At 39.6% G+C, this 25337-nt stretch overlaps 1 protein-coding gene across 5 annotated transcripts in view; it reads right to left on the bottom strand.

The window, feature by feature from the left end:
• The window catches only part of TBL1XR1 (TBL1X/Y related 1), a 114619-nt gene that overhangs the window by 37270 nt on the left and 52012 nt on the right, over positions 1–25337 (bottom strand). For 2 of the 5 annotated variants that reach the window (XM_065073806.1, XM_065073803.1), the window contains exon 3: positions 1612–1679. The exons of the other annotated variants lie outside the window; for them this stretch is intronic. The gene's annotated coding sequence lies outside the window, so the exon portion shown is untranslated. The remainder of the gene's footprint in view (positions 1–1611; positions 1680–25337) is intronic. 5 annotated transcript variants of the gene reach the window in all.

The following is a 25337-nucleotide window of genomic DNA, read 5'->3' as shown; positions in this document are numbered from 1 at the left end:
ATCTTTCTTTTCTTACAATATTTATAAAGCTGTGATGTCTCTACTTTGCAGAATTGCCGTTTAACATTGAGTAATGCTACTCAAAGCTTCACTATGCCATTTCTCTCATATGAATCTGAAAGCCTATTTTCTTCCACTCCAAGATTTAGAAACTCTAATGTAAGTCTACACCCATTATTTCTGCATGCTCGAAGTATTATGTACCTATAGGGCTAGAAACCACACATGCTGAATAACACCATGCCCAAATATTTTAGTTAGACTAATCTAACGCCATGCCAGCAGGGAAAATTGCTTCAATCTCTGCACTAATTCACCTACATCTTCAAATGGTGTCGTTTTGCTTCCCTAATTTATGGGCCTCCAGATCTTTCTGAAGAAAGCCTCCCCCCCACCCTGTATCTCCAATACGGAAAGACCTACTACTAATTTCTTGCGTAGGGAATCACATTAAAGAGTTATTGTGCACCCCATCTTCTTTTTAGTAAACAAACAAAAAGAGCTTGTGAAAGTATACATAGATATGGATCAATCTAGACAAATATTTAAACATATTCTGGTCCCACTGACTTCAGCTGCGTAAGTGACCTGTTGGAGCAGAGCCAGAGCAACAGTTCCTGCAAGAGCAAGGCCACAAAGAACAGTCAGCAATGTCCTTCTCCACCTTTGGGGCTCTACTTGCAAGAGAAGGTTTGTTAAACAAGCTCCTCCTGTCTTTGAGTGCCCTCTATAGACCCAAGATAGTACAAAAATAGAGCCTGTTAAAACTTTAAGGGACTGTGATTTAAGGAAAAAAAAATACATCTGCTACACCCACAAGACATTTGTTAAATTACAGCATATATTAAAAATTCTACAGACACAAATGTGGTATCAGTTATCTACTGCTGAAAGAACAAACAGGCGATTGTGCTCTTGCACAACACGTAAGCGCTGCCGTTGGCAGACGCGTTCAGAATGAATTTTCCTTTTATTAGAAAAAGTAAGGTAATATCTCCCTTGTAACTCCAGCCACAGAGAAGAGATAAGAAAATATGTTTAAGGACAGTATGCAAAGTCAAGAGAAATTATAGAGGGATGATAGTTACATATATTTAAAGAAAATAACTAGAAAATTGTGAGCGTACATTAAAAAAATGAAGAAGAGACTAGTAACAGCACACGGTCTGGATATTTGCCCTCTGAACCACATATTCATATCTTCCTTTAGGAAGCCAAGACTTTGGTACTTGAAAAAAAAACATACTACAAACAAAACATAGTAACTTTTCCCCTTTTTTTAAAAGCAATGCACACTAAGGCAACAGCGTCTCCGCACTTCAAGTAGCCAATACAGTTTTTTACAAGGTGCTTTGTCAAAAGGTCTATTTATTAATACTTCCATGCCGTGAATTGATGTGTTATATCATAACAACTCTCAACAAAATGAATATAGATTTAAAATTAAATAACAGCTCCAAAAAGAGCTGTTATAGACCATTGAATAAAAGAACACTTAATGTAAAGTTTCAGTGGACTGCAGAAAGTGATACCTATCAAATACTGTAAATGTACCAAACTATAAGTCCACTTTTATTACAAATAAATAGATAAATCATTGAGTGTCCTTACCAGAACTACTCTCTGCAACCCCACAAAATTGTGATGTGGCAGCAGTACAGCCCTTGGTATTACACCACCTGTAACACAAACCATATTATGATAGTTTCTATCAACATTAATTTTAAAGGATGAAAAAAGGATAATAGTTATTTTTCTACCAGTCTTTTTACTGAAAGCATTAAAACAACATTCAGTTTCCCACTGATCACAATATATGCTTAGATAAGAAAATAAATGAACCAAAAATAAATATCAACTTTCAATTAATTAAATAAAATTTATTTTAAAATTACAGGCACAGTCTCAACTCTACCCTCTTCTCAATCTTCTAGTTGAAAACGAAACCATAGCACACAGTAGAGCATTATCTTTAAGGGAATTTCTGTTGGGTTTGGCTGCCCATAGTGACAAAAGAGAACCTTATAAAAATCCAGATTAGAGTTTACAAATGTCTAAGTATTGATGTGGTAGCTCATTTTAGTGTTAGCTAAAGTATACAACTCAAATGATCCGACAGCAAGGTAAGAAAAATAGGAAACACAAGGTCATGATCAAACCATCCAATGTTGTCAAAACAGACATTTTTGGATCTGAATTCAACAAAAAAAGCTTAAAAAGAACATGTTATATGAAAGAATCCTAAAAATAGCCTCGTGAGGTTGATTTCCACAAGCAACTTCGAAACTTAAAACACTCCCTAAGAGTTAAGTACATTATGCACCTGTGATCAGAACAATTCCTGATGTTACATTTGTACATCATAGTGGTTCGTACCAGCAGTATTCATTAGAGGTGAAATCATTAGAGAGTAATCTTAAATAAACCAAGGGATTAAGGAGAAAGGTTGGAAGGTAAGAGCACAGGAACACTGGGCACCGCAAGAAAACAACCGCTATGTCAAAAAAACACTGTTTGGAACAGGACATAGTTGAAAGTAAGTCAGATAACCTTGTCCCCAATGGAAGAGGATCAGGAAAACAGCAAACTTTTTCTAAATACTGAACTCCAGCCACAAAGGCTCACAAAATACATTACAAATAACACTACAACTTCCCAAAGACCTCCTTAAAACAAGGACTAAAACCAAGGAAGGGAACACAAGCCTTAAACAGCACATAGCATTCCAGCATCTTAAAAATAATCATCGCCCTCCAAGAAACCCTCCATTATTTAGTCTGTTACTAAGCTGAGTAAGACTTGAACATGTTTTTTCCTTGTTTTGATTGAGGAACTACAGAATATTTTGGTAATTTTTCTTATTTAGGTTCCAAAGAGCTTCAAGTAAACCAGTATCTGCTCCTTCCCGGCAGCCGGGTGGGCACGGTCTTCAGGACTACGGGATGGGAAGAGCCTGGGCTGGGAGAGGGGAAATGCCACAAACGCTGATGGTGCTGCACTCCTTCACATATATGGAAACCACGGCATATGTTTAATTAATATTTAATTAATATTTACATATTAATGGTTCTCCTTTTCAGAATGAGAAGTTATAAATACTATGACCTACGGGCGTGAGAAGCAAATGCTATAAAGCACCACTTGGAAATCACCAGCTTCCTCATAATCAAAGTCAGTTTATTCATTACTATATTTCTAAGAAAAACACTCTGGTATCACCACCCTGCGCTTGAAAAGTGTCCTCGTCCTTCTCTGTAACAACATTTACTGACAGTGGCTCACCAGATAAGTGAAAAGGTCCTGACCCAACTTTAATGTAATTTTAATTCTCTGTTAGGCTATTATGTACTGCCTTGATCATTTCTGAAAACCTAACTGTATATATCAAGTGTATTGCTAAAATTGAATTAAAAAAAAAAATCACAAGCAAAGTTTAAAACACGTGGAAAATTTTAACTCCAAGATGAATGATGGTCATTAAAAGGGGATGCTGATCCTGCTGGCTGAACAAACAAGAAGGGGTAATAAGTTTCACCATTTACATGCTTTGAACTTTGTGCAGTTTACATGTGCATTAAGCATTTTTCATTCATTTCGAATAAATTCTGTTTCAAGTAGCTAATTGATATTACCTCAAGAAGGATGTCAAACAGGAGAGAGATCCAGGCAGCTGCAGGAGAGCAGCGAACACCACACCCTCAACAGAAGCCGCTTTAAGAGCAATTTCTTTCCTCTCCACAATTCCCCACAGAGCACACACAAAAACACGACATTCAGAGCGCTAGAAATTCATCATCGCATTAACCTCCCCTACAACAACAGGAAACCTGTTTACAGTTAACTAATTTGCCATGGGATGGAGAGGGCCAAGGGGGGCACGGCAAGAATTCAATGCACAGCTCAACTTAACAGGACTAAGCAACAAAAGTAGTTTTTCAGATGGATCCTAACAGCCAGCTACTTCTGCAGTCACTTGCATCACATAAATGTGGCCACCAGAGAATCCCCTAAGCTATATTTATCCTGGAAACACTTTTATCCTGTTTCAAATTAATAAATAAGTGTAAAATTTATTGCATGTGCTGCAATGACTTGCGCACCACATAGAATAAGTGGGGTTTTTGAAAATACAACTTAGCAACATGAACAGAATCTGTAGCATGTAAGATAAAAATGTCACATTTAATTATATTCCCATCAAGTGATGTGATGAAATGAAGCACATCACAGGGTGCTCACTTATAATCACAGGGCAGAATTTCTTTTGCTATATCCATCCACTCTTCACACTTTCGTCCTGTGGTAATGCTGTGGATTGCTTCGTACTCACATGCTTAGTCTTCTATTTTTCTTTCTTACAAAAACGCCTCTCTACATGTATTTCAGTGAATCCGAAAAGAGTCAAATTGCAAACCTACAGTATCATTTAAAAAACAGATAAAAGATTTGGGGAGCAGGGGAACAGTCTGAAGAGATTTACCAGCCTCAGGGAGAGGACAAGAACAGAAAACACTGCAAAAACATGGATGATTCTGAGAACCCAACATATTACGTGATGCTAACTGGCAACCTTAACAACTGTATGTGTTACTAAAACATTCCATAAGAATTTGTGCATCGTGAGTGTGTAATCTTTCTCTCTGCAGCTTAAAATATCTATGCATTTTAAAAGCGTATACAAAAATATACCTAACTTCCCCATTTCAAGATTAAATACGGAGCAGGAATTTCATCACACTATCACCATTATGTGCGACGATGCCACATGTAAACGCACTGCACTTGTTTTAGCGCATGACAGCAACAGAAATGGTGAATTTTAAAAGATTCTGTGAAAACGTCACACTGTTTCTGGGGGCGGTTAATGAGTATCAGTGAGGCAGGAGGATGGGATCCCAAGAAGGCCACGCTGGAGTCACCTGCCACTAGAGCGTGCTCCTGGATCAGCACGGTTCCAATCTACACATTGCATGGGTGGGTTTTTTTCCACAGGCTTTTTGGTTTAACTAACTGAAATTCAGGGAAAAGTGGGTCTTGTACTTCTCTAAATTAAAGGAATATAGCTATCCAAACTAGACTGGCTTAATCTCTTAAAATGATAGCTTCGTTTGCAACCCTCCCAAGCTTTCAGCCCGCAATTTTCATGGTAAGTCCTTCTCTTCCATGACTTGAATCTGAAATCCTTACTGCTATTAGATTTGGACTTCTGAAGTCAATAGAATTTTTTAAAATAATCAAAAATGGATTTTTGACAAACAAGTAAAACTTCTTTTTGAATGGCTGTCTAGGTGTTTTGCTGATTTGGATATTAAATCATGTATAGTTAGGAAAAAAAGACAAAGTTTTGTGCCCATAAAAAGCAGTGACGTGCATTTTATAAATTGAATGTGGCCTGTCAGGGAGAGAGAAAAGATCCACTTTTCGGAAGTATTGTTTACCACTGCCTGCCCCACTAGACCACTCGTTAATATTAACAGCATTTAACGTTGTTTTCTTTCTGTGTGATGAGTACAACTATAGCCAAGACTGCTACTAAGGCGATTAAACGTGTGCGTACAGAAACAAATTCAATTTAAACTGACATTAAATAAAAATTCCAGTCTCTCTCTTGAACTTAAAGCAATGCATGCATTTGGATCTTCAGAGTGCTCAATGCATGAATAAGGCCTTATTTTTAGTCTGTCCTATGAGCGCAGCATAATTTCTGGTCTGCTTTTCCCTCCATTTGCATAAACCCAAATGTTACCACTGAGATATCTGATCTGCTCGCTACCACGTATTCCCTCTAATCCCTCTGTTTCAAAGACCATCCAACCAACAAATGTCACCAGCAGAGAAACTGAAATCCAAGTAACGTGTTAATAAAACAAGGGCTTGTCCACCTACGCAAACAAGATTCGCTTTTCCATTTTGACTCTGCAAACAGCACCACAGATCCCTTTTTGCTACACCTGAGGAAAAAACACAACTACAGGAGGGGCAGCTTAGAGAAAACCAAAGCCTTGGGTTGAAAAATTCACATCGGCCTCCTAGAACTGCTCCACAAAACCTACGGAAATGTGTTTAATTTTCGAGTAGGATTTCACTGATTGCTAAATATTTTATTTCAATTCAGAAGGTTACACACAGCACAAGCAAACGCAGCATCAGAAGTTAAAGTGACAATAAATCACTTACCACATACAAAGTTTAAGATCACAACTCACTGAGTACTATTTATGATGACAAAGTAAGCAGGACAAAAGTGGTATTTCCTTGATAACAGCAAACGGAGTAATTTCAGGAGAACAAAGAAACACTCATCACAGAGTAAGACTCCAGAATCACTAACAGCCCTAATCCCGATAAAAGGAACACCGAGTGAGATCGCTCATATACTGAAAAACGCAGGCAGGGAAGTTTGAGCATTACAAAAGTCTTCGGGTCACAACCATCCTCAAGTGAAAACAAACAAACCAACCAACCCACCCTGAAAAAAACACAAACAAACAAAAAAACCCACAAAACAAAACGCGCAAACAAACAAAAACCAAACCAAACCAACCAAACAAAACACCACACAGTAAAATTTTATCTGGTAAGCTTATAGTCCAGACAACTAACATTTTCCATAAAGCTCCGCAGGCAGATGACAACCAGACATGGATTAAAATGCTACAGAGACAACTGAAGCCCCAGCAGTACTGCATCTTCATGTGCAACTATACTGTGAAACATCACCTGTTAGCAAAACCGTTATTGCAGGTTCCAATAAAAGGAACTATGACTTTTAAGATCTTTATCTGTAAAAAGTTAATGTTCTGCTTTGACTCCCTCAAGGCAATGTCCCAAGTGAATGTGCATGTTTTCTCCTCTTCCTTATCCACTGTCATTCCCATAATTCATCCTTTTAACCATTTAAGAGGTTGTACATGGCCAGTGCAGAGGATATTTTCACAGTCCACTAACAGCGCTCACTAGAGCGGCAGCTGAGGCCACACCAAGGAAGCAGATGTACATCTACAGGAGCTCTGACTGGTGCGTGTGTTGAGCAGAGAGGTTTTGGGCTTTGTGTTGTGGATTCTTCAGATGAGATATGTCTTTCAAACAAGAAAGGAAAACAACCCAAGAATTAAAGAACTGAAGCAAAGTGACTTGCATTTCCTATTGCCAGTTATACACGGAAGAAAGACTGTTTTCTTCCTTCTTAAATTTCCTTTAGTGTTTTGTAACGTGTCTCCAAGGTACCAACATGTATTGCTATTTTCTTCACAGATTGTTTACGTACTGTCATAAATGCTACTTGTATATATTTCTATAAAGTTACTTGGTCAGACTAATTTGGAAATGAGACACTGAAATTCTCATTCTTTCTGTTTGAGAGTTATTCCAGTTCTTCAGCCTGATCATAATTCAAACTACTTGGCCCAAAGCTTTCAAGTTATATATGTGTATTCTCAGTGAAAAAAAATCAAACAAAGAATGATTTTCACCAAACTGGAGGGCAGAAACATTTAATTTTTTTAAAGGTTGCCTCCACTTGCATTGTTTTATTACTGGTCTTGCAAAGGCTACAGACACACTTGACGTACTCATTAAAACTGATCTCTCGAGCTTGCATCTCTGTTTCCTGAACAAGCAGCGTTCAAAACATAAGCTGACCAAAAGAACTGTAAAGCTGGTCTTTCTCATTCCTGAAAATCCTCAATTTTGCTATTTTAAAATCTAGTAAAAAAAAAAAAAAATTAACAAATTATTTGTTTTTCCTCTTGCCATTCTGCACATCATCTGTAGCAACTTATCTTAGGGCAGCAGCCCTCCCCATGATCACCACCCCAGAGCATGCCTTTAGCAGCCTTCGTGCCTGCAAATACAGAAAAGGAGCAGCATTCATCTTCCCATTGACCCCACTAAGTCAAGGCCCCCATGTTCTCCCAGGAGAAAAGAGCGGGAGCTGAAACCCTGCAAGGGACAGCAGACAAGGACACTCAAAGAAGAGATGTCCTCGCCCCTCCTGGACGGTGAGAAGGGAACAGCCGAACTGCTGGGCAGCAGATGGGTCCCACAGGAGCCTCAGGATCCTCTCAAATAAATACCAAGTGGCACCTCTGCCATAGAGCACACACCTCCAACTGGGGTTTAATGTGCTTGGGTAGGCATGTAAAATAGCAAGACTTGGTCGTAAATTGGACCAAAAGCGCGTTATATCATAATCATTTCATATTTACTTGAAGTTTTTATCACTAAAACAGAGACTCAGCAAGGTAGATGTAAATGTCATTTGGTAGCCACAGCAATTCTCAACCTGCAACTGGAACATGGCTTAGGACATGAAAGCATAAGAAAGCCACTGATTGAATAGCCTGATTTCTAGAATTTTGATGGATTTTGCTTTATTTTATAGCACTGTAGTAACACTTTACTAGAGGGAAAGACAGGTTCTTGGATTTCAGAGTTGCAACTCAGTAGTCATGGAGTTACAACACAGATAGCTCTTGAGCTGTCTCTGGGGACTTGCATTAAATTCTTGGCTCACGTCTGTAGTGAAAACAAACAGGTGGCATCAATCTAGTCACTATTTATTCATAAATCACATCAAAAAGCGCCCAAACATTAGTTTACTAAATGGCAGCCCAAAAGATTGTGAATGCATCTGTCAGGAGTAACGGCTAAAAGAAGGTGCCTGCAAAAGTCTTAAAAGTAGCTCTTGTAATTTGTGCATCATCTGCTTACGGAGACAAAATCATCTTGGGACAGACAGATTCACAAAGTCAACCAAACAATTTCAACCAGGCTTACTAACACCCAAGGTCCTGCTTTATGGAAAAGATTTTGACAAGCAAATAAGAGTCTATTTTTCTCCAATTTTGGAAGCATAGCAGCTGTGCATTGCTTAATAATTTAGTTTATTCAAGGCAACAACTGTCAAAATCTATACAAACTAATTTGTCGTGCAGCAATTTCACATTATTGGAATCTTGTTATAATCTGACTAATGCACGCTATCGCTTTCTAACCATGCCTATAATTGGTTTCTTGGCTCTATTGGCCCAAAGACAGTAATCCAAAACATCTTTCAGTTACACTGCAAAATATGCACATATGCAGAAAGTTACATTACTTAATTTTCATAGTCAATGAGCATTTAGTAATTTGAGATAAGATTACGTTTGCAAAAGGACACTAATTTTTGGCGCTATTCAGAAAGTACCACCTCGAGACCTGCAAAGGCTGACAAAGCACCTATAGAGATACTTACAGAACATGAGACAAACTCAAGAAAAAAGAAGCAAAAATTCATTCAGATGAAAGAACACATGTCAAGCCTACACATTCAAACTAAACATTAAACCCAGCCGTTTGAAAGTCTTAGGCCTCAAAACTTATGGAGGTGTGATGGTTACTTACGAACTTGTTTTCTTCCAATACGTGCAACCGCCTATTGCCCTTCCTGCCCTGCAACCCTTCACAGGACACCTCAAGTTCCTTGGCTCTTTTGGTAGATTGACAGCAGTTCAAAACACAAGAACTTTGTGCAGGAATCATTCCTCGATATTCCCAGAGTATGGTATTTGACAGACGCTTTCACTGCACCAACAGAACTGGCACACAGGTAATTTTTAAGATGCTCAAATTGTTGCAGTCTGCTGAATTTATTAGTATAGTACTTTGACAAATATGGTTTACTGCTTTTGATAGAAAAGATTAGCAAATAACTATTACAAGCAGGATTGAGCAAATGCAAATACACTTCTGAGCAGAAGAGAAAGAAATTGATGTTGCCACTTGAAACACAAGAGCATTTTGGTAAATTTTTAATGTATTAAGAGTTTTTTTTTAAACTACTATGGAATCTTAAGATTTGTCTGTAAATCTTGGCAGACTAAGCGTGCATCTTGTGATGGATTCTTGGTATTACACTGAGATCAACAGGCCTACATTACATAGAGGACTATAGACAATAAGCACATGCACAGATACAATACTCCGTGAGTCACACGGAACTGAAAATAAGTACCGTCATGCAAAAATGTCAGAAAAACATACAGGGACCAAAAACTGCAAAACAAACCACCGACAGGCACTCCCAACATGCCTCAAAATGACCACAAAACAAAAGAAATGATTCTTCGAGTGTTCTGCAGAGTTTAAATGTGATGCTCGTTATCTGCCTTCATCATCACCGGGGCAGGCGAGTGCTTGAGTGGTCTCAGTTCTTCCTCAGACCACCGTGAACTGGACAAACAGTACCAGCTGCTTTTTATCAATGGAGAATAACTGAACCGTAAGCATTTCTTGAGACGGCCTGGATTGCAAGCGATGCCTGAAAAACCAATCTCTCCAGTTAAACTCACTGTACCAGTACCACAACAGGCTGCTTTGGGTTGGTTCTCTGCCCAGAGCTGTACCGTGCACAGCAAAGCACATAAGAGCCAGAAAAATAAAAATCCACCTTAAAATTTAAATCTTTGGGAAACTGCAAGAAAATGGAAGCAAGAAGCTTGCTGCAGGGAGTCTGCCTGTCCTTGTTTCTTTCACAAGTATGAAGCTATGAGCTGTGCTGAAACACATGCACAGACACAGCTTTGGGAAGACCGGCAGCAGAGGGAAAACGAAAAGAGCTTATCACCTTCCAGAGGACACTGGCAGTTGCCAGGAGAGCTGTGAAAGCTCCTCTAGTGTCGATAACCGTGTCTTCCAACAAGCAAACGGCTGTAGCACCCAGCCCTCCAAAGTACAGGCCATCAAAAGCACATCTGCTTGTTGTTAGAGCTTTAGCGCTAATATGGGTTTTTCCTCACACTTGCAACAAATGCTGAGAAAACCTGCACGCAGAAGATGGCACGGGTGGTCGAAGGCACTGCTGATGCTTCCATGAACGGGCGAGTTTCACGGTAACAGACAGCAGGTTTTTAATCTGGTAATAGCAAATGCTTTCTAGGACTCAGCTTAAATCTCCTAGGACAGCTAGCTAAACTCTATGGATAGTGAGGAAACAATTTTTATTCCCCATGAATGAGTGTTCCTAAAGTTGGTCACACAAGAGGAACGAGATGCATAGACGACACACACAAATGCCACAGCCAGCAGCCACAGCCTTGGGTAGCGCAGCACTGCTCTATCGAGTTTACTGTAATGTATTTTAAATTGTCTGGCTATGTGACAAAACAGATCTAAAAATATCAAGCATACACAATGTATAACGCATCTCTCACATTATCTTCCTGCCTTATTATAAATTCATTTAAGAATTAATTAAAAGGACAACCATCACACATGCTTATTAATTTACAGAGGAGTGTAAGGAAGAGAAGGCAGATGAATAGGTAGAAATGGAGATACAAACCTAAGTGGAAATTTTTCCCACTGGAGCAGACCAGAACGTAACATCTCTTTGGTACAGTAACACGTGTGCTGTGAGAAGTGACGTGCACTTGAATGCGTGTTTTACTCTGATCCCAAAGGATCAAGCTTTTTGTGAGATGCTCCTTATCTTACTCTTCTTCAGTTTGTCTATGAGATACCTGCGTCCAACAGAGGCCTAAAAACTGCCCTATGTACTATTGTGTGCACAGGAGAACATACAATACTGATACCAATTTAGGACTTGCAAATTAAGGTGATATGAAGGCAACGTATCATTTGCTTTCCTCCTAGGCCTTGGTTCAAGAGGGAGACTTTTCTTAAAATAGCTTAAATGCCATTACTTTGAAATCATCACGCCCAGAAAGTGGTTTTGAGAAATATGACCAACTTTGCTTTGAAGCTTTCGATTGCAAAGGCACGTAAGCATGCCTGTTACTGAAGCAAAAGTTTCAGAATTAAACATATATGCAAAGAAGGGTATACAGCATAGATGAATAATATATGCCTATAAATAAGCAGAAAAATAGACTTAAAATATCCACATAACTATTAATTAGTTATTAATATTAGATCTCTGGTCTATTTCCCTTCAAATTAGCAATTAGCCACCCACTAGCAAAATGTCAATTGCAAAACAAGAGACTATATTTATAGTACAACCTACTTTGAGTTTTGAGAGACGTCAGTCACTGCTACATTACAATACCCCTATTGTGTGCCTTCCCAAATTAACACCTAACTTTCGTTATAGGCAACTATACGTACAGAAGTCAGATTTTAATAGTGTTCATTACATCACATGAGCTGGTGCAAACATTTTTTCCGTATGAAAATCCACACTGAAACAGAAAAAAACAAAACAAAAAAACCCCAACCAACCAACCAACCACCACAAAACCAAAAACAAACCAGAAGCTCTAAGTATTCATCGGTATGAAGCTGGGTCGGACACCAGCACAGCCAAATCTTTAAAAGTCCTGTGCAGAAGTGATGCTGGCAGGAGTGAGCATCCAGGAGATTGTAATAAGAAATTATTGGATCTCATTTTATTATTTCCTGTCTTCACACACGGCTGCCCACTGGAATACAGAGATCCCCTACAGCCTCTCCAGCTTCTCTTCCAGCATGGAAAACCCAAGTGCAGCACAATCAGCATGGGACACTGCTTGTCTGCAGCTTTTGCAAAATAATGTTAATTCATGACTTCTCTGGCAAAACTATACTACGTTGGGGATTTCAGGGAAGGTCAAAAGTCACTGTGTTGAACTAAATTTTAAAATATATGGCCTATATTCTGCTTAAGTTTTCTTCTGAGTTGCGTTTGTGATTTGCCTTCAAAACAGTTCTCCCTCCCTTTCTTTCTCCAGACCCGCAGGAAAAGCGGGAGTAAAGCACATCCTGCAGAGGTTCACTGGAAAAGGGGAGCTGGCAGGAGAAACCCCGGCAGCCCACACTGAACTGCCTCAAGTGTTCTGCTGGAAGAGAAGTGGGACTCGTTTCAGCTACCTCTGCCATAGAGAGGGAACAGAAATAGAAAAGGAATTACATAGAAACAGTTCTCTAAACAAAGTTAAGACTAAAGAACACAGTCTCAACAAGAGGCAACCTGTGCTCACATTTTGGTGGGTAACAGTCTATTCTACAGTTTTATGGCAGATTAATTTGAAATACTGAGAAATGTCTGAAGGACAGACTTGAAGAACACCACAGTAATACTGCTGCTCATCTTTCCTCTTGGTATAAAATCACATCACTTGCCACCAGCTTGCAGGAGCACACTCCTCCTAATAACATCTTTTACAGAACTTCCTTCTACAGCTCCTTTATTCCTGATATAAAAATAATAATAATAATAAAAAAAAATCATCCTCCTAGCCTTAAGATTTGCACAAAACCAGGGGCCCTGCACCAGCTGTTTCATTTGTCATGTATTTATGCATACCAAAGTATTTGTATAAAGAAATCAATTGTAGCCGCAACTAATTGTGCACGTTGCTGATTCACCTGTAAATCCCTGGGGAGTGAAGAGAATCCTGAATTATTAAGATCATCATTTGCTATCTGGGAACACGAATGTCTGTATTTTCCCATTTCCAAAATCTCCATTTTATCTTAAAATTCACTTAAATACTGTAATTCTTAAAAGCTAGAGGAGTCACAATTGAGAACGGGGAAACGAACTGCAAGAAGTAACAAAATACAAAGCCAGCTGGGATCCAAAGCCACTTTCATCACACGGGATATTTTTATATCCATTGTACATTTTATTTTTTCTAATAACTGTCACACATGTAAGCAGGAAAGCAGCAAGGTACCTTAAAAGGACGTAAGATAAAATGTGGTCCCATTCATCCCTTGCTGGGCTTTTCCTTTATATATGCTGAAAATATTTAAACCCTAAGCAGATAATTTTAAAAAAGTTTCAGGATTAGGGTAGGTTTGACCAAGCAAGTGAAAATCTCCATTATCAGTGAATTGCACGCAAACAATGGCAGGGGGGATTCAGCATGTCTTATATTTCTGATTAAAAACTGGAGCCCAGCTATCAATAAGCAAATTTACCTGTGCAGCTCTAACGCTGCACCGAGTCCCACACCACCTGCTTTGCGGTGAACCCGCACCGAGTCAACGTCGAGTTTCTGTCTTTTCATTTTTCTCCAATTCTGAATCAGTTTATTGCAACAGCTCATCTTGAAACATGTAAACACCATCAGCAGAAGGAAAAGATTGTTTTTTAGTTACACTTACATTTAGGCAAGAAACTGGCATTACAGAAAGACATCTGACAGAATTTTTACTTTTTAATTAACTTTAATAGAAATAAGGATAGAACTTTGAGGTTTGGGTATGTTACAGAGATGAAGGCAAGTGTTCTTCTGGGAAGTCCTGGTCATACAGACCGTTCAAAAAATCCACAACTTCTTCAAACCACAGAGAAAGAACAAGCCAATATCGGAGACTTAACCTGGTAGAAGAATATGCATTTTTAAGTACTACGTCTTTGGACGATTATTGTGCATCCCACAGGTTCCCTGTCACTACCAAGAGCTGCTTTCCACCAGACAAACCACAGATTTCCCTGTCAATCCAGATGCATCTCCTGGTAAGAATATCCCCTCCCCAGAGATGCCAGGAAAGCTGTCTTTCCACTGCCTTTAACTAAATTAATTCAGTTAATATATTAACTGAATTCAAATTATTATAACTGGATATTCTATTATATAATCACAGAAACAATAAATCCTTTGCCATTGTACCCTCCACCCAAACTGCAGTTAAGAAGAGCCAAATGCGATGAGCCCACACAGCCCAGCAGGAAAGCAGACATGGTTATTCACTTACACAACCTCTCTGGGGATGAAGATGAGCGCAGAGATGTGATTCTGGTTACGGAAGGCAATCAGAGAATGAGGCAGCACTATCAAGTGGTCATGGACTTCAACTTTGGTTCCTAAATCTGCTAGACTCTTACAAATGTTATTCCAACTATATAAAAAAATGTTATTTTCTGCCTCAGGTGAAGCAAACTTGTCTATTCCAAACAGCAACATTCAAATAGAGAAAGAGGTTCACTGTAAATATGCTACAATGTACATTACTGAAATAAAACCAGCTCATTTTGTCAAGAAGAAAACTGAGACCACTTGCAAGTGGTTAAAGGTTTGTAGGGCTTTCCAGACCTACCGTACTTTACATTTATACATACATACTATACTTTCATAAGCACTAGAGAAAGATAATAGCAGATCCATTTTTGTTCCCTTTTATATTGAGAAGCAAACTACGTAAGCGCTCACTATCCTGACAACGCAATTAAAACCTGACCCCATTTCTAGACACAAACCAGCTGCGTTTTCCACAGCACAGTGATACGTAACCAAGTCCATCCCTGTTTACCCTGCCCTTCCATTCCATTTGTAACAAGGCTACTACAAGTCCATGCTCTGGAGGAAAACGCGCAAGGCCACAGGCAGGGGAACGAGTGGAAACCAGGCAGGTGGGAAGGAAAAGCCAAAGGAGAGTGCATAGTGCAGAGTTCATATCGCTTGTCTGCACCCCCAAACAGACAGCAAGGGAACCACAGGCCTGCAAGGCCAGAGTTATATAAAACCACAAAGACCTCGGGTAGCCATCGTCTTTACTACCTGAGTAAAAATCACAATGTGCACTGATAGAAAGCCTTGTAGAAACTCTGATGTGGTTGCACACACTTGGATAAAATGGAGCAGTACAAAAAGATCTACGAAAGACGCGCAATTAACAAACAACACATGCAGCAGATCATGGGGATTTTACTCACTTCACCTAAAATTCTTCTGTTTTGTTTCAGGCACCTCTCTTTTTGCTCAAGGAACCTTCACAACAATTAAAACCGGCCAATATAAACATTATTATTACCACTATTTATTTGAATAACAGCACCATCCCAAAGACGCTTTTTCAGGATAGGGCCCCATTGTGCTAACATTGCATAAACATGTAAGAGTTTGTTCCTGTGCTGGAGAGATTGTAACTTCACCAGACAACGTCGATAAACAACATAAAACCAAATGTCAACAACAACATCAAAAACCTCCTGTGCAGGACTTTTGCTGTTTTGTTTTAATATATTTTCCTTAGACCATCTGCTATTCTTTCTTACTGACCAAGGTTTTCCAGACATCCTGCAGTACCACTGCTGCTGATTCTGTCCTCATAGCACACCCCTAATAAAATTAAAAAATAAAAGAAAAAGAAAAAAAAGATTCCTCTTATGTGGGAGGGCAGAAAACACTGAAGACTCTTCAAAGATAATGAAAGTGCCAAGATGTAACATCGCTTTTCTAGTCATTCCTGGAAGTGCGAGTTGTTTCTGAGTTGGATAAATACAATGTTGAATATTGTCTTTATCTAAATTCAGTAACTTCTTCTCTGGCCAGTGAAATGAAATATTCATAGTACTGAATAAGGATTAAAGGCAAGCCCTTGGCTTATGGGCAAAAAAGCTAGATAAAGAGCCATATAGTCAGTCTATTCTGTGTTTGGAAAAAACACTCTATATACAGCTAGTTGCGAGAGAATGTGATTTTTCTCATTTTCTAACCATATAGCAGGCAGGTGAGTCCTTGCTCAGCCCCAGCGAACACAGCAAAACCACGGGCAGAGCCCAGCGAGCAGGAAAGTGTTTTGAGGGAAAACAGGCTGAGAAAGGAAAAAGCGTCACGGGAACAGGCGCTTTTTCTGTTCTTGGCTCCGGCTGTTGGGCCGAGGTCGGGAATGCCTTATTAAGCAGCTGAAGCTCTACAAATTTGCAGCCATTATCCTAGTGTGAGGCAAAACGTTGCACATGCTCCTGCCTGTCTAGCAGTTTTTTCTTCATTCAGCAACTATTTAGTGGATTTAAGGCTCCCAAAACAAATTATTTTCTAGGTGTTACTAAAAAAAAAAAAATAATCCATACAGCTCACCTAGATCTGTTAGAAGTGAAAACAGATGCATTTCCTACAGCAAAGTCCACGCTTTACAGATCCTACAGTTGCTTCTCTCATTGCAACTTAGTACAGGAGAAAGGAAGCAAAAACACCCCGTTGAAAATGTTCTGGTTTGGAGGATTTTTTGGCATTCACCTACTGCTGCAGAAACAACTGTCCCCCTCCCCCTCCCTGCTTTTTGACAGCTTTGCTTTTTCCATTTAACCTGAGAGGTCTTTAATGAAATTCTGCTAGGAATACAGAGCAAGTCAGGGAATGCTTCACCTCTTGGCAAATCCACTATACTTAAGGAATATATATTCTTCAACTAAGCTTCCTAATTACACCACTCTTATCACAGGATTTCAACACACGATAGCGGAGGCGCTGCATAGCACACTGTGAATTTAAAGTAGAGATTGCCATGAGATTGCTTTTCAAATACAATAAAACCACAGACACGGTAACAGCACACTATCGCTTCTCAACCCTGGCACAGCGTGCAACAAGTTGCCTGTGTAAAGGAGCCACAGCGTTATCTTCCAAGTTGTCCCAAGTGATGCTCAGCTCCCATAAACCATCCAAGGAAGGGCTATGAACACTTCTCACTGGGCAGTCACGTTTCACCCATTTCAGTTCCCAAATAGGTCCTTTTAGTTGACCTCTACGCAATTTTCATGCATTTAGCCAACAGAGGGATGTGAGGCAGGGCTAGATGTATTTATTTTTATATATTTATATAACTCTTCTCTGACATGCATTCATATTCCATTGGGAGACTCCCAGCGAGGCAGCACTGTTCAAAACACAAATTACATGCTGCCAGGGCAAAAGAATAAAGAAGTGAGTGTGTTATTCTGTGACCCAGATCTCCTCTGGGGATCTCCAAGCTCCCTTCCCTACCCAGAGCACTGTGCCTACAAACCACTGTGGACTTTCCACCAAATGAGTTACAAGTCACAAAGATATGTGGAACAATTAACTTCACTTAAGCTGTGATGCTTTTTCTTCAAAAGCAAGTGCTGGGGTTCCTAACTGATGAGTCCTGCATAGCTGAGATCTTTTTACGTAGATGTCACTCCCTGCAGCTGTCCCTGGCACTTCTAGTAATACTGCTCAAGCTTTGCCTTTGCTGATGCTTCTCCACTCATGCATTGTGCAGAATACTCCCAGACCAATCTTGGGGTAACAACAGAGACTTAGGAACCCCAAACAAATATTGTTTTCCCATAGCTTTGCTACGTATAGATCCCACGAGTTCTCTTTGGAAGGCTTCAGAATTTATATACATAACACTCCTTCATAAAGCATAAGTTTAAAGGCACTTACATAACAGATTAATGGACACTGTTTTCCAAAACAGAAAAAAAAAAAAAAAAGGCATCCAAGACCTGTTATGTGCTTCTGAATTTGCTGAACTACAATGTTCATATTCATTATATTGTGTTCTCCCAGGCAGCAGTTTCTGTCCCATGTCCCTAACAGAAAGACGTGATTTACTTCTACATTTGTCAAACTTGCTAATCTGGCAAAACAGAACACGGCTGAAAGATCATTGATGTTCTCTCTGGGTTACACAAAATGAAGCTTTCTTACCTTGCCAAGACAAAGGCTGTCATTCCACAAACAAACCCTGCTTGTTAGGAAGACCACTGGGCTCACCCCTGGAGCCCAGTTTGTATTAACAAGTGTCCATCTCAAAACTAGCGAAGCTGTTCTGCTGCCCGTTATATTATTGGAAGTTTATCCCGACATCCTGCTCCCCTGATGGATGAGACCTGCTTTTCATTTTCCAGCCTGAATATACTCCTTACCAAGATATACGCATTTCTTCCTGTCCCAGAACTGTCTCCAACCTGACATCGAAAACAGTTGTATTCACTCAAGTCGTTATCAACCCCTCATGTATTTAGAGAAAACAATTATATCCCCTCTCAGACTTGACTTTACCAGGATAAACCAATCAACCTCACAGTGTCCTCTTGCAAGACAGACTCAGCTCTTCCCTCACCATCTCCATAGCTGTCCTCTGCACCTGCTCCACCTCACATTCACCCCTTTGGAACATGGTCTACCAGAGCAGTTCAGTTTATACAGGGGGACTTAGCGGTGCTGCCTTACACATAAGCAGCATTAATACTTCCCTATTTCTACCATTGAGTACCTCTGCACCTCACAGATCTCAGGAGTACATTTTTCAGAGCTGCAGGGTAAGAGTGAAAAGAAATCCTTTGATTTTACTGGCTAATGTACTCATGCCTTTCCATCCCCTCTAGCATTTTCAAGAGATGAGCACCCAGGTTAGGGCTAAACTCCCATCTCTTCAAAGTAACACAACCATGCATCTTGTGCTGGAAAATTTCAGTCCACTTTTTCCAACCAGTTCCTAAAGGTCAATCAGCTCTTGCTGTTCCTTGTTTCTACTGACAGCATTCCCAGCTTTGTCACTGGCAAATTTTATTGTACACTCCTACTTTTGGTGCCAAGTTCATTAGTGAATACATTAAAGTCAGCCCAAGACTAGCTCGTAAGACAACAAACTTCCATTAGGCACAAGCTCATCCCCTGTTAGCACAAAATGATGTGACCTCCCTTCAAGACACTCCTTATTCACTTCACAATTCTTCTACAACATTTAATCAGTATTTTAATGAATAATTTCCAACATATTGCTGGAGCAAGCATCATCCCGCAGTCTAGACAGATTAGCTCTAGCTTGTTCTTTTGTCTAAAACCAAAAATGAACAGCTTTATGAAAGAAATACAGACTGCACTACAGGTGTCCATGGAGCCCAAGTCTTGTCTACTGTGGTTACAAATTATATATTTATACACACACACAATACAGGGTAGGAACCCTTTGTCGGTTCCTTCCCAATGCAAAGCCAGAGCTCCCTTGACCTCCAGACACCATTAGGACTGCGGTATTTCAGAGGATTACAGTTATGTTGCAACATACAACATTCATTCTTTTTTCCAAATAAGCTACAGTCACATCTGACTGCGGACGGCTAAAAAGCAATCCGATGAAAATGAGAAGCAGTAACAGTCTGAGCAGTATTGCCAACCTCAAGAAGGTAATCCCTGCAAATGCCATGACACAGTCATATTGCAAGACAAAAATCAGTACTTTGTTGAGTTTGAGTTAGGAGAAAAAAGTATTCAAATGAAATACATGGACCACCATAGAGACAATCACAGCACGTGTGCATAAAAACAAAAAAAAGACGCAATGCTTGTTCCTGTAGGCTACAAAGAGGCAGATATGTTGAGAAACTTCAGTCAGCTTTGGCAAAGAAAACGTGGAACAAAACTGGTTGTGTCAATGAAAGTGACTCCACAACAGTCAATTCACCATGGCTTTGAGCTTGAGCCAAAACCAGGTCGCACAGAGTCTGCCCGCCGAGTGGGGCAGGCTTCGAACCAGGAATCTAGTAAACTGCAACAGCACAGAAAACATCTTAGTAATAACCAAAATTGAAGGATTCCATACAAAAGGTTTTCTTTTGTTTAGTTTATTTTTTACTTTTTAAAAGTTAACTATAAAAGAAATAGGGAAATTCATCCAGTGGAAAGGTATGCCAACAATAAGCTGCATTCACACGAACCGATAAGCAAACTTCTTAGTTGCCTATTGTAAAAAGCATGAAATAATCTGTAGAAGGAAAGGCAGGAATGATCTTGCCCAGAGAGCAGCACCACTTGCAATGTCTGTAATTCCCCATCACCCAGGGCTTCCCCGGGTCCCAACGCCCTGACCTGCTCCTCAGGTTATTTCCCATTCCCCAGATGGTCAGTCTCCAGAAAACATCTTCTGCACCTCAGCCACTTCTTGGTTAAATCCATTTTAACAGCTCATTAGTAGAATAATTTATCAACTGTTGCAAGAAGAGCTGTTATAAATTTGTTTTCTATGTAAACCAGGTTCCATGCAACCAGGATGGAATTCCAGCCTTTTCAAATGCATTTTAATGTGAAATGCTGACATCAAGTCTTAAATTCATTTGATTATTTTTTTCTGTTTATGTTATTAGTAATCACTTTTGCTGGCACTCTTTTCTGTTCCAGTTCAATCCCTCAGTTGAATTACTTGAACTCTTGGTGAACTGCACCAAAAAAAGGAAAATTAACTAATGCCTCATTTGATCTTGTGACCATAAAACTTGTGTTTTCATTCCCTCTTTAACCTTTGACCATCTATTTTTCCCCTTAATTTGTGTGTTATGTACCTGATAGTTTTAAACTTGTTTCTTTTATTCATGAAAAGAGAATTTGCTCTGACAGTTGATCTGCCCTCTATTCATTTTAACCAACGCTGACTTTATTCTCATGACTAAGCACATGCTTAAAATCACTTCTGCATAGTCCATCATGTGTGCAAGTTACTTGACTTCTGTATTCTCTTTACCAGACGTGCCTGGCTGTGTTCACAAAAAAGTGGTGACTATGCTAATAGATAAAATAAGCTTGCAAAAGAGAGAAATAGCTGATTTTCTGAAAGCTCACTTGCCAATTTATTACTTTAATAACATCCTCTCCTTTTCATTTAGTTATGATGGACTTTAACTTAATTTATGCCACTGGGTTTATTTTTTTTAAAAAAACCACATGTTAAGCACCTGAGCACATTATAAAACATTTTAAAAACATGTGTAGACCGTAATAAAATATGGTCCATCTACAGCCTAAAGAAATTAAATGAAAGGAAAAAAAATTCATTAATATCATTAATGAGACCAAGTATTCCAACTATGGCTCACATTTGGCATCACTACCCTACATTTGTGTGAATATTAAATTCATGGATGTCAATCCTACATACATAATGCTCAATACCAACCCCAGATAGATTCAGATCCCTTGTCATGAATAGTTTTTTATATATGTTCATTAAATCACTGTAAGAACACCACGCTACACCGTCATTTACAAATATGAGGGCACTAAGCCAGTGACTACGAACTTCATTTCTATTTATACGATGAACTAGAGACCTGACGTATAAATACAGGCTTCTAGATCTGGCCTCTACATTGATGTCCATGCAGATGCAGGTTCCCTGTCTTGGGTGTCCAGCAGGTCTCAGTTTCTCCCAAGTAAACAGAAGTCGGTACATTCAGTATCATTGCCGCCAGCAAACAGACTTCTGTCGTTCTGCAGCAATATTCATTATCTCCCAGCATCAACACCACTGAAACTAAGGGCGGCTTTTTGTTGACTTGAACCAATATCAACTTTCTGTTGACAAGAAGGAAAGCAGGATCAAGACCTGATGCTACAAGTGACACATTAACATGGTCTTCTGTGAAATCAGCCCTGCTTTGCTCCAGAGGTAACACTCACGTGCTTGAACGCAAAAGAGCCTGTCATTAGGTTTTCTCTACAATATCCTACTAATATCCAGTTAATTTTTTAAATATGCAACAAACTTAGCCACTGCCAAGAATGTTTAACACTGTATTTCTAATTCTTTCATAAAATAGAGCAGGAAAGAGGTCATTTCAGGTTACGCAACTTCACCACAGGCATATGGCAGTGAACCCAGAGCAGAAACATAAAATCTCCCTGTCCTCTAAAGCAGATGGTGTGCTGATCAAATAAGAGATAATCCAATGCTAACTGCACTACTACTGCTGCTACTAACTACTGAACCGAAACCAGCATAAAGTGCTAAAGACAGAAATACCCAGTGCAAAGGAGGTGAAAGAGATGGGCAAGACAACAAGGAAAACAAAAACAAAAAAACCCACAGACTAAAAAAGCTGTAACATAAGACAACTTATTGCAGCAACAGCCTCTTTTCAGGTACATTTAAGATTTAAAACCTAGGAATGGCAATAGGCAAGGAACAGCGATGGCTCTCATCCTGGTTTAGAGGATGTTTCCCCAGTTTGAGATACTGGCCCAGTTCCCTTCGCTTGGTGACCGCACGGCACTGGGCACCTGCCAGGGGCCAAATATCCTGGCTGCTCAGATAATTACATATTTATGATTCTGCCGAGAATTCTTAGTCAAAGCTTATTTCAGAACTGCAAAGTGCTTAGAGAATCAGCAGAGAAAGTTCTCCGACAAATGCTACTTCAAAAGTAGAGCCACCACTTCTTAAAATTTTTAAGGACAGCAGTTTCCCTTTCAGTCAATTCATTCCGCAGTGAACTTGAACAGTAGAAAAAGGAGGCAAGGGGTGTTTTCCCTCTGAATCAGAAAGAGATCTTACTAGTGTGTTTAACTTGCTTCCTGTAAAGAAACAGGAAACTAAAAAACTCTTCTAAAAATGGATCAGAATGCAGCAGTACATAAAATTTTTAATACTTATCACAGTATGCACCCTACCACACCACACAGGTGTTCTTTTGTACCATATTATTAGCACTTCCTCTTCAACACGTATACCCCTAGATCAGCTAATTCATGCTGATCCAATAAATAGAATTTATGGATGAACACTCTGAAATATAATTGTTCAGCTGTAACCAATTATCAGACAAAATACATTGCACTTCACCTTCCTTCATTTATAATAGCATCTATCGATTTTAGAAGGAGCAGAAGAGTCCAAAATTCCATGTTGTCACTCAGTCTGGACTTTTTCTGAAACTGCTAGAAATACTTTCTTTTTTTCATTTTAAAGCTGTACTCCACAAACTGTACAACAGCCTCAAAAATAAATTTCATGAGCACTTTTAGGCCGTACCATTGGAAACACTTTCAAGCTTGGTTAGCTTTATGCATGTGAACACTCCTTATTTATATCTCAAAAGAATTATTCCTACACGTGAAGTTACACATCTGCAAGTGCGTCTGTATTTGAAGAATAAGGGCGTTATACCTGCAGGGTTTTTTATGTTGATGCAACTATTTGTGTCTTTTGTAGACAACATTTTAAGTACTGCCAAGTTTCATAAACTCTTGAAAGCAGGGGTCCCTCTTCTCAGCGTGATGAAAACCAACCTTCAGCTCTACCATCTTTCAAAGGCCTGCTCACCCGCAGATCTTCTTTCGTATATACTTATAGCTGTGAGATGACATTCAGCTCTTGTTGAAACAAAGTCAATTTTGGAATTCCAGCGCAAACCCTGGGGCTAGTGGCATGGACCTGCCACTGTCCTTGGCAGGTGCTGGCAGAAGCAGGGGCATCCACACCAGACCCAGCTCCTCCCCCGCTTGTCTTCCTCTGCATGGAACCACTTCAACATAAGGGACTGGCAGAAGATTAACCTGGCAGGCAGACCAAAATTTATATGGGTTTAGCTGTTGTGGAACCATAAACAAATTAACAGTTGTATTAATTTATTCCTTCAGCTGTCTTCTAAGGAGTGGTAAAGTCACAGGATGACATTACAGAAGGCACCACAAAAGGGTTCGAAGAAAAGTCCTGCTGCAGTCCTGTGGAAGTTTTTGCCAACATCTTCCAACCCCTTCACTGAATGCCTTTTTCTTTGGAGCGACTTCTTCATCTTCCCCAGCTCCTCCAACCAGTCCTGCTGGGCAGATAATCACATCAAAGTGTTGCACGCATGGAATTTCCTGGCCCAAGCGACTTCGTGCCTGCAGAGTTGTTCTCCTATAACGAGTATCTTCCATGTAAGAACAGTTGACGTAACACATAATGGGCTTGTTACACTTTCAAAATGCAGTACGATATATTCACCTAAAACACCTACTTTGTATTCCCCTCAAGAGACTATGGGGACATGGCTTCGCTGTTGACGACCCTGCTTTGCTGGAGATGAAGTAACTTTGTGCTTGCTGCCTATCCTCAAACTTACCGATGTCAGCTTGTAATAAATGATAATATCCTCTGTTCTATGCTGCAGGGAGACCTCTTTAACTGAGCAGCATGTTGATCTTTCTCAAAATAACCACATAGTAAAAGATGGAGCCAAGAACCCGAGCACAGTGTTTTTCAGGGCGCCTCTTAAAAGGTCACCACATTGTCTTGCTTGCTCGATTCTTTCATAGCCCTTTTTGGTTACTTCCTATGACATTAAACCCATCACAGCATGCTGTTGTTTGATACTCACAAACTGATGTTTCCCAGCTTTCTGTAAGTCCCTGGATTTTGCACACTCCTTTTTACAACTGTAGATATACATGTACATGTATACGGACACATGCACACACAAGCACACTCATATATAGCCACACATATTTCTGCACATACACACCCACACAAACGCAGGCCTGCTTCAGTGACTTGCAGGAGACAGAAAGGCAAACTGTCTTCCTTCTAAAACTTGCAAGAGAAGCCCTTCAAAGTACAATGCAAAAACCTCTCTCAAGCTACCTGCTCCATCGCATAAGAAAATTATTTTGCTAAAGCCTGTGCAGAAAACCTGACGCGATCTTTTGTGTAAGGCCAAAGGTCCAGGACTTTCCACTTTTATTTCCAACACATTTGTTAGTCCTTGTGACCGTGGATTAAGTACCCAGTTATTAGCCTCTAAATGACCCTTCGAAATCCTAGAAAAAGTACCATTATACAATAATTTTCCTTCATTTAACAGGCCTTTTTTGTTAAGCCTTTGCATCTTTCCTTTT

Source organism: Columba livia, chromosome 9 (assembly GCF_036013475.1).
Source record: "Columba livia isolate bColLiv1 breed racing homer chromosome 9, bColLiv1.pat.W.v2, whole genome shotgun sequence".
NCBI classification, from domain to species: domain Eukaryota; kingdom Metazoa; phylum Chordata; class Aves; order Columbiformes; family Columbidae; genus Columba; species Columba livia.
This window is presented reverse-complemented; position numbering and strand designations above follow the sequence as displayed.